Source organism: Dendrobates tinctorius, unplaced genomic scaffold (genome assembly GCF_039654945.1).
Source record: "Dendrobates tinctorius isolate UK_male_01 unplaced genomic scaffold, ASM3965494v1 ptg000334l, whole genome shotgun sequence".
Taxonomy (NCBI): Eukaryota; Metazoa; Chordata; class Amphibia; order Anura; family Dendrobatidae; genus Dendrobates; species Dendrobates tinctorius.
In genome coordinates, this window is record NW_027362000.1 from 284,101 (window position 1) to 295,746 (window position 11,646).

Genomic DNA, 11,646 nt, shown 5'->3' on the forward strand with positions numbered 1-11,646 from the left:
AACCCCGTGCGTTCCAATTCACCAATTTTGCCCCTATCTACATACTGGGGGAAAAAGTGTGTGCGCGTCAAGCCCCGCCCCTCATTGTGATGTCATAATGCCCCTATTTGCATACTGGGGAAGCAGTGTGTGCGTATCAAGCCCCGCCCCTCATTATAATGTCACAATGGTTGGCATGGCGACGCTGATGTCATTATAGGTTGCAAGCCCTGCCGCCGCTCATTATGATGTCATAATGGTTGACTATGGGATGGAGGATGTGTGATGGGTATATGGGCACTGGACTATGGGATGGAGGATATGTATGACGGGTATATGGGCATGGGACTGAGATGGCGGATATGTATGATGGGTATATGGGCACAGAACTATGGGATGGAGGATATGTATGATGGGTATATGGGCATGGGACTATGAGATGAAGGATGTGTGATGGATACATGGGCACTCGACTATGGGATGGAGAATATGTATGATGGGTATATGGGCATGGGACTATGGGATGGAGGATGTGTGATGGGTATATGGGCACTGGACTATGGGATGGAGGATATGTATGACGGGTATATGGGCACGGGACTATGAGATGGTGGATATGTATGATGGGTACAGCGTCGGACTGGAACACCTTGGGCCCACCAGAGAAAATCATTCTTGGGGCCCACTATGTAGCTGCATAGAGTTAAATACCAGACCACCAATTATGCGGTAAAACACGCTAATATCCGGTTATAATATAAGGTTGTACATGTCTTAATTATGTAGCAGGAGTTGGGGTAGCCCCCTCATAGAATATAAAGCAGCCCCCTCACATAGTATAATGCAGCCATCTCATAGAATATAATGCAGCCATCTCATAGAATATAATACTGCCCCCCTCATAGGGTATAATGCACCCCCTCATAGGGTATAATGCACCCCCTCATAGGGTATAATGCTGCCCCCCCCTCATAGGGAATAATGCTGCCCTCCTCATAGGGTATAATGCTGCCCCCCTCATAGAGTATAATGCTGCCCCCCTCATAGGGTATAATGCTGCCCCCTCATTGGGTATAATGCTTCCCCCCTCATAGGGTATAATGCTGCCCCCCTCATAGGGTATAATGCTGCCCCCCATAGGGGTATAATGCACTCCCTCATAGGGTATAATACTGCCCCCCTCATAGGGTATAATGCTGCCTCCTCATAGGGTATAATGCTGCCCCCTCATAGGGTATAATACTGCCCCCCTCATAGGGAATAATACCCCCTCATAGGGTATAATGCTATATAGATATATAGATATAGAGTTAGATAGATATAGATAGAAAGATAGATGTAGAAATAGATAGATATAGAGATAGATAGTAGATAATGGATAGAAAGTAGATAATGGATAGATATAGATAGAAAGATTCATAGAGATAGATAGATAAAGATAGAGATAGATATAGAAAGAAATATAGATAGATAGATAGATAGATAGATCGATAGGTAGATAGATATAGAGATAGATAGAAAATAGATAATGGATAGATAGATAGATATAGAGAGATAGCTATAGATAGAAAGATATAAAGATAGATAGATATATAGATAGAGATAGATAATAGATAGAGATATACAGATATAATAATAATAATAATAATATAGACATATATAGATAGATATAGAGATAAATATATATATAGATAGATGGCTATAAATAAAAATAGATATAGAGATATATATATATAGATAGATAGATATAGAGATAATAGATATAGAAATAGATAGATAGATATAGAGACAGATAGATATAGAAAGATAGATATAGAGATAGATATAGAGATAATAGCTAGATATAGAGATATGTATAGAGATCGACAGATATAGAGTTAGAAAGATAGATAGATATAGAGAGAGCTATAGAGATAGATAGAGATAGCTAGATAGATAGATGGCTAAATAGATATAGATAATAGAGATAATAGATAGATATAGAGATAGATGGATAGATCAATAGATAGATAGATAAAGAGATAGAGATAGATAGATAGATAATGAGATATAGAGATAGATATAGAGATATAGTGTTAGATAGAGAGATAGATAGATATAGAGATAGATAGATATAGAGATAGATATAGAGATAACAGATAGATATAGAGATAGATATAGAGATAGATAGATAGATATAGAGATAATATATAGATAGATAGATAGAGATAATATATAGATAGCTATAGAGAGAGATATAGAGATAGATATAGAGAGAAACAGATGTAGATATAGAGATAGATATAGAGATAGATAGGTAGATAGATATAGAGATAATAGATATATATAGAGATAGATAGATAGATATAGATATAAAGATAGATAGAGATAGAGAGAGCGGTAGAGAGATAGATATAGACAGAGATAGATACAGAGATCGATAAATAGATAGAGAGATAGATATAGATATAGATAATAGATAGAGATAGATAGATAAAGATAGATAATAAATATAGAGATAACAGATAGATATAGAGATAGAGTAAGATAGAAAGATATAGAGATAGGTAGATATAGATAATAGAGATAGCTAGATAGCCATAATAGATAGATATAGATATAGATAGATATAGAGATAGATAGAAAGATAGATATAGAGATAGAGCGATAGAGATAGATATAGATAATAGATAGAGATAAATAGATAGATAGATAGATATAGAGATAGATATAGAGATAGAAAGATAGATAGATATACAGAGAGATAGATATAGAGATAAATAGATATAGATATAGAGATAATAATAGATATATATAGAGATAGATAGATATAGATATAGAGAGAGATAGATACAGAGAAAAGATATAGAGATAAATAGATAGAGAAAGATAGATAGAGCGATAGATAGATATACAGAGAGATAGATATAGAGATAGATAGAGATATATAGATAGATAGCTATAGAGAGAGATATAGAGATAGATATAGAGAGAAATAGATATAGATATAGAGACAGATATATAGAAATAGATATAGAGATAGATATAGATATAGAGATAGAGCGATAGATAGCGTGAGATATAGATATAGAGATAGATAGATACAGAGAAAAGATATAGAGATAGATAACGGATAGATAAATAGATAGGTATAGAGATAGATAGATATAGATATTAGATAGAGATATATATAGATAAAGATAGATAGATATAGATGGTAGCTAGATAGATAATAAATATAGAGATAGATAGAGTAAGATAGATAGATAGACATAATAGATAGATATAGAGATATATATAGATATAGAGATAGATGTAGAGATAGAAAGATAGATATAAAGATAGAGCGATAGATAGATATAGAAATAGATAGATATAGATAATAGATAGAGATAGAAAGATAGATATAAGAGAGATAGAGAGAGAGAGATATATAGAGATAGATAGATAGAGAGAGACAGATAGAGAGAGAGAGCGAGAGAGGTATAAAAAACAAAACAAACCACAATACTCACCTCTCCTCCTCGCTCCCACCTGATCCCGGCTTCAGTGTCAGGAGCTGCCCCCTCTGCCAGACACACAGCGGGTGCGCGATGTAGTGACGTCATCGCGCACTGGCTGTGAGCCAGGAGCAGAGGGGACTGAGGGCGGCGCCGGCCCTGATTTACAGCTGTAGTCTGCAGAGCGGCTTACTGGGCTGGGGGCGGGGCCTCTGGGGGTGGAGACCTGAAATGATATTCACTGCTTCGCAGTGAATATTCATTTCTCTTTAGCAGCGGGAACAGGTACTCCTGCCTCCTGTCACCCGCTGCTGCTCCGCTGGCAGGGGCCCCCATAGCAGCTGCATGGTGTGCGACACACCACTGGCTGGGGGCCCCTGGAGCAGCGGGGGCCCTAGGCAACTGCTGGCCCTGTATGCCTGCAGGTGCCAGGGCCCACCAGATGCCAGGGCCCACTGGAGAATCCACCGGTGGGCCAGTCCCACGCTGGATGGGTATATGGGCACGGGACTATGGGATGGAGGATGTGTGATGGGTATATGGGCACGGGACTATGGGATGGAGGATGTGTGATGGGTATATGGGCACTGGACTATGGGATGGAGGATATGTATGACGGGTATATGCGCACGGGACTATGGGATGGAGGATGTGTGATGGGTTTATGGGCACTGGACTATGGGATGTGTGATGGGTATATGGGCACTGGACTATGGGATGGAGGATATGTATGATGGGTATATGGGCACGGGCCTATGGGATGGAGGATATGTATGATGGGTATATGGGCACGGGCCTATGGGATGGAGGATATGTATGATGGGTATATGGGCACGGGACTATGGGATGGAGGATATGTATGATGGGTATATGGGCACGGGACTATGGGATGGAGGATAATTATAATTTGCTATAACTAACCACAGTTAGTTACTATGCCCGGGCAGCGCCGGGCTCTTCAACTAGTAAATTATATTATCCATTTTCTCCTGTTTCGCTTGCAAAAGAAAAAAAAATAGGAAATTATTTTTTGACAGAAAAGTAAATGTTTATTTTTTTCTTCCACATTCCAAAAATTCCTGTGAAGCACCTGAAGGGTTAATAAACTTCTTGAATGTGGTTTTGAACATCTTGAAGGGTGCAGTTTTTACAATGGTGTCCTTTTTGGGTATTTTCTATTGTATAGACCCCTCAAAGTGACTTCAAATGTGATGTGGTCCCTAAATAAAATGATTTTGCAAATTTTCTTCTAAAAATGAGAAATTGCTGGTCAACTTTTAATCCTTATAACTTCCTAACAAAAAAAATTATGTTTCCACAATTGTGCTGATGTAAAGTAGACATGTGGGAAATGTTATTTATTACTATTTTGTGTGATATGACTCCCTGATTTAAGGGCATAAAATTTAAAAGTTTGAAAATTGCAAAATGTTCTACATTTTTGCCAAATTTCCATTTTTTTAAATCAAATAAATGCAAGTCATATCAAAGAAATTTTACCGCTATCATAAAGTACAATATGTCACAAGAAAACATTCTCAGAATCAGCAGGATTTGTTGAGTGATCCAGAGTTATGACCAAAGTGACAGTGGTCAGAACTGTAAAAACTGACCTGGTCAGGAAGGTGAAAACAGGCTTCGGGGTTAAGGGTGAAGCCAGGACATGTTGTACATGAATTTCTTCTTGAAAGAAATATGGGTCGCTCGAGACATTGTTCAGAACAGCGTACTTTGATTAAAAAGTTGATTGGAGAGGGTAAAACTTATAAAGAAGTGGAGTGATTGACTGTTCAGCTAAAATGGTCTCCAATGCTATAAAATGGAAAGCCAAATTAGAGAGACATGGAAGAAAGTGGAAGACTAACATTCAAATGGATGGAAGAACAGCCAGAATGGCAAAGGCTCAGTCAATGATCAGCGTGGCAATAGAAGCGGTCTTCCCGCCAGAACGCTGATGAGGTACAGACCGCAAACGCTGAGTGACAGCGGGGTGACAGGCCTCGGCGTGAAGAGACAGAGCGGCATAGTGAGGGACTCACAAAACAGGCAGGTGCGCAGGGGAGCGTGCGACCATCAGAGCATCGCAGCTCTGACATCCAGAGAGGTGCACGTCGGGCAGGGCATTGCAGAGCAGCCCTTCAGGTGACGGCGGCTGCTCAAACAGACACGTGCCAAGAGTAATCCTGCAGAGAGCTCTATTCTTTTGCTCTGCGGATATATGGACTAGGGGCTCAGCGGGCAAAACCGGAGACCGCCCGCTGCTGCCAGAAGTAGGACCGTGTGCTGGGTGAGGATGCCAGCAGACACCACACCGACCGCCACCAGCATCCTGCTACCCACGGGACCTTCAGTGAGTGACACGCTGTGGAGCCACGATAAGTGAACTGTTAACCAGAGACTGTTAGTTAAACAACCGTTTATTCAGTTTAGCTTTGTACCCTTTTTCCCTGCTATCTCCTTGCGCAGAGTTCCCTACTGCTGATTAATTAAATTTAGTTAATCCCTGCTCTGCATCACTTGTGTTACTGCATCCCAGCACTTGCATATTACATTTGGCGTAGTTGGCAGGATGCAGTCCGTGGACACAGATACTGCAGACCAGTCCACTATGGGTGCCTCCAGGTCCAGTTTGCCATTGGGGGCAATGCTTAGTAATCTCCTGAAGTTTATGGGAGATAACATGATGTTGTGGGACTGGACTGAACAGGTAAGGATCATGCTGCAAATGCACCCTATGGCCCCTACGTTACAGGTGGAGATAGCGTTAATGGCACTAGACGGGGAGGCCCGGTGTTCTGTGATGTTCCCCCTTCACATGAGCGGGATACGTTTGAAAAAGTGGTTCAGGTTTTGGAAGAGATTCACGGGGACACCACTAACGTTGGAGAGTTGTGCATGCGTTTGTTTGGTTGCGTCCAGCGAGAAGTGGAGACAGTGACACAATATATCAAAGTATTGCAGGAGGTACATGCGCACATTGCAAAAAGGGAAATGTGGGAATCATGGGAGTGGGGATCCTCGATAGGATTTTGAGGGATAAATTTGTGTCGTGTCTTAGGGATGCACCGTTGAAACAGGCATTGCGAGAGCAGGAGCAGGGGGTGACGGCCCTGGCAGGGACGGTCCGCAGCTATGAATTACCTAATCCACCTGCAGCAGAGTCGGAGTGGGCCCAAGAGATACGGAAGGAGATACAAGTCATGCGGAGAGAATGGACCAGTCTAAGGAGAGACCCTGTTCTAGCTCAAGAGCTACCGAGGGAAGATTCCTCAATCCGAAACAGAAATGTTACAGGATTTCGCTTTTCTACCAGGCCTCGTCATGAAGTGAGAACTCTTGGTGCTGAAGGGGGACTGACGTGTTTCAATTTTGGGTAGACTGGACATTATGCTCGAGGCTGTGCGAGCCGGAGACGGCCCCCACTGAGGCAGCCGTTAAGCTAGTATGCTCTTCGGCTGAGGGACGCAGCCTGGAGCCAGGAAGAAGGCAGAATGGGGAAGGAAGTCACGAAAATATAGTTTCTGCAAGCCCTACAGCAGGGGTGGGGAATCTTTTTTCTGCCAAGGGCCATTTGGATATTTATACCATCCTTCGGGGACCGTACAAACTCCGCCCACAAAGTACATCATGACTCTGGCGCTGGTTTCATGACTTAATCTTTCATTGCATGCCCTTCAATGTTCAGTAGTGAACACTGTGTGTGTGTGTGCTAACAGAGCAAGAATAAATTAATGAGCTTGGGGCAAACAAAATACAGCTCCCTGCCCAAGAATTCAGTCCCTGAGAATCTGCTCGGGGGCCTGATAAAAGGTCATCGAAGGTCGTAAATGGCCCTGGGGCCTGAGGTTCCCCACCCCTGCCTACAGTCTGGGCCAAAGTGAATGGGCGAGCTGTTCACTGCTTGATCGATACCGGGTAACAAGTGACTACTCTGCCGTAAGGCTACTTCAGATGGACTCTACTACGGGTACCCGGGGCTCACTAGTTATGCCCCCTTCAGAGCCCCCCCCCCCGAACCGTGGTCCCGAGGTTCCACATGTGAACTTCACCATTTGTGCCTCCGCTTCCATTCGTTACACATAGTGGAGTAATATGAGAGAGTCAGAGTCCGTGAGTGGCTCCCATTGAGCAAATCAGAAAAAATGACAGGACTCTGCGGTTCTGTGTCGATTATAGGCGGCTGAACGTATAGCGGCTCAACTCAGGGGCATGTGGATTTTTAGCAACTTGATTATTGAGGTCAAAGTACCATAGGAGTCACAATGTGTGGCGCCCCCAGGAATATGGTCGCCACGGTGGTATTGCCTTCCTCCAGGGAGGGTGATGTCAGGCTTGGAAGCAATAAAGGGTCTCTCTGGCAGTTAACCATAACATGCAACACAGTTCCCACTCCAGGCCAGCAGAGGGAGCTCTGAACCAATACTAAGTTGAAGAGCTATTCTCTGGGGGCCAGGAAGGGGAAGTTAGTTAGTGTGAGGAGGCCAAAGTGTGTAGATGTGTGGAGAGAAGCTGGAGGTTGACCTGAGGATAGAGAGCTCCCTCCCAGGGATAGCGCATGATCTGGAGCCTGGTCTCCACGGTTGTATGGATTCTGAAGGTCCTGCAACAGAAACCAGAGGAGTAGGAAGCTGTAAATACTCTATTCCCACCTAAGACTCGGAGGCATAACAGCGACGGGTGAGCCAAGAGAGATAGTGGGCTACAGCTGTCTGCCACACGAGGTAGTTCTAAGAGAAGATAAGGAGGAACTTCAGTGTTACACAGTGCTGCATGTACCTCAACTAAGCGCTAGGAAGGAGACTACACAACCTATCTGCATAGAGAGATTCCTGAGTTGCTTCCAGGCTAGCCTGCTCCTGTGCCATCTGTAATCGGGACCCTGGACTGCATTTGCCAAGTAAAGGTAAAGAAACTGCACCCTGTTGTGTTCTTGCCTTCTTCCTACAAACTCTCCGGCACTGCTACCTCCTTGTGCCATACACTGCACCCTCGTCCCCAACAACTATCTACACTGCCCTGGGACCAACAGCCCTGCCTGTGGAGGGCTATAACATCACTGCTGCACCCCACCATCTGTCCCAGAGGATCTGTCTGCAGCGTCGGCTTAACATCTTCATTGCCGAACACCACAGGTGGCATCACGAATCATTCATAAACTTTATTCAACCACTCAACCCTTTACATGGGCGCCCAGGGCTACGGACCGGGTCACCGCTGCTGTGACAATCCCCTCTGAAGGACCGGCCCGGTACCGAGTACCCCATAGCCCTGGGAGTGCGACCCATTTTGGTGTCACGAACAGGATTACGGAGCCCGGTATCCCCCGGTCCTGTGTGCCAGAGACTGTTTTGTGTACTGTGAACTGTTGGCGCCATTGCTGCCATTATCCCGCTGCTTGGCGCACGCGGGAGACCAAAGAGGCGGGCCGTTGTGGGCGGAGCCTGCCGAAGAGCGCGAGGAAGTGAAGTGCCACACGGGAAGAGAGGACAGCGTGCGAGAAGGGAGGAGCTGAGGCCTACAGCCGGTAAGCCGCTCGACCCCGGGGCCTGACAACCGTTAACTAGGGGGGAAAGAGAATGTCTGAGGCATGTGCCGATGCAGCGGCGGACGCCCCCACCAGCCCCTCAGTGCCGCAAGATGCAGTGCCCAACGCGGCTGCGGCTCCAATAGCGCCCACCACAGCGGTCCCCATAATGCCGCTGTCTATGCCTTACATACCGGGAGCAGCCTGGCTACCGCAGTATTCATGGGAGTCACATACCCTGAGTGAATTTAAAGAGAGACTGTGCAGTTTGTTTGAGGTGTATCCTCTATCTGAAAGCCAGAAGGTGAATATCCTTATTGGGCAGCTAACAGGTGCAGCACAGAGGGAAGTAAAAGCCTGGCAGGATAGTGACAAAGAGACTGTTAAAAAGATTTTGGCCAAGCTAAGAAGCACCTTTGACACCTGCACAGAAGCTGAAATCAAGATGAGGTTCTTTGGATGTAAACAGAAAGCGCAGGACAATATACGGGACTATGCTCTTAACCTGCAGGAGGCGCTGCGAGCCGTCAAGCAGATTGACCCTGACAGTGTGAAAGATGGAGACGGACTGTTGAAGTAGCAGTTCATTGAAGGACTCCTGTCCAGCACCCACAGAGCACAGCTGCGCATCATAGCCCTGACCTAGACAATGCTGATTTCAAGGATAGGGCTATCCGGTGTTATGATTGAGTAACCGTAGGAGGCAAAAACAGAAATGGTAGCTAAGTCCAGAAAACCAGAGAGGTTGGCAGCTATTGGATTGCAGACCCTTGAACCTATCAACACAACTAGCAGTAGCCGTGGGGGGCTCCTACGATGCCCTAGGCCCCTCGATCACAGCCGGAGGACTAAATAGCCTAAAGACAGAAAGGGAAATCTAAACTGCCCCAGAGCAGACCCCAAAGCAAAAGGCAGCCCCCCACATATAATGACGGTGAAGCAAGAAGAAAGAACACAACACAGACAGAAAGATAGACTGAGCAAAGACGGGGCCCAAGCTAACTAGATAGGAAAGGACAGGAAGGCTGCTGTCTGCAATCCGTGAAAAACCCTATGAAAATAAGAGCCAACAGACTGACAGTGAAAAAGGCCCAGAAGACGCTAGGCTTCAAAAAGACTGTCAGTACTCAGGAATATTCTGAAGACAGAGCAACCGGCAAAAGGAGATTCAGCTCACCCAAGCAGGGAATGGCAGAATCCAGAAAAGCAGGGCAAACAAAAACAAAACACAAATGCTAAAAGGCAAAGCAGAAAACTTAGCTTTAGAGGAGCAGGAATCAGACTGGTATCCTAGAAGTCCACAGAGAAATCACCCGCAGGGCAGAAGGGCGTCGGCAGTCTTATATCCAGTCCGTGACTCCACTCAGCCAGTCATCATCATTAGGCTCAGGTGCCTGATAATCAGGCTCATTACCTTCCTTTACCAGAATAGGGAGTTCACCAGACCTCAGTGGCGAAGGGGAAAATGAACTCACTATAGTACCTCCCCCTTGAGGAGGGGTCACCGAACCCTCAACCACGCCACCAGGGCGATCAGGGTGAGCCCGATGAAAGGCACGCACCAATCTTTTGGCATGAATATCAGAGGCAGAGACCCAGGAATTATCCTCCTGACCATAACCCTTCCACTTAACCAAATACTGGAGTCTCCGTCTAGCCAGACTGGAATCCAGTACTTTCTCTACCTCATATTCCATGTTACCTTCAACCAATACAGGGTCCAGAGGTGCCACCCCAGGAACAACTGGTTCAACAAACCTCTTCAACAAGGACTTATGGAACACATTATGGATTTTAAATGTGACAGGAAGAGCCAAACGAAAAGAGACCGGATTAATAATCTCCAAAATCTTGTAAGGTCCAATAAATCTAGGCTTAAACTTAGGAGAAGCCACCTTCATAGCAATATTTTTTGATGATAACCACACCATATCACCAATCTTAAACTGGGGACCAATGGTCCTATGTTGATTGGAAAACCGCTGGGCCTTTTCCTGGGAGAGAGATAACTTATCCACCACTTGGTCCCAGAGCTGGTGCATTCTCTCCACCACAGTGTCAACACCTGGGCAGGCAGAAGGCTCCACCTGCCCTGAAGAAAATCGAGGATGAAACCCAAAGTTACAAAAAAAAGGTGACATCAAAGTGGCAGAACTAGCTCTATTATTTAAAGCAAATTCGGCCAAGGGCAAAAATGAAACCCAATCATCCTGATCAGCCGAAATAAAACATCTCAAATACGACTCCAAGGTCTGGTTTGTTCTCTCTGTCTGCCCATTGGTCTGAGGGTGAAAAGCAGAGGAGAAGGACAACTGAATTCCCAGCTTGGAACAGAAAGTCCTCCAAAATCTAGACACAAACTGACCTCCTCTGTCAGATACAATGTTCTCAGGAATCCCGTGCAAGCGAACCACCTGTTGCAAAAACAGGGGCACCAACTCAGAGGAAGACGGCAACTTATGGAGTGGTACAAGATGAACCATCTTAGAGAACCTATCACAAATCACCCAAATAACAGTCATTCTTTGAGAGACCGGCATATCAGAGATGAAATCCATTGAAATATGGGTCCATGGCCTCCTGGGGACCGGCAAAGGCATCAACAACCCACTAGAGCGAGAACAAGATTTAGACCGGGAGCAAGTCCCACAGGACTGCACAAAA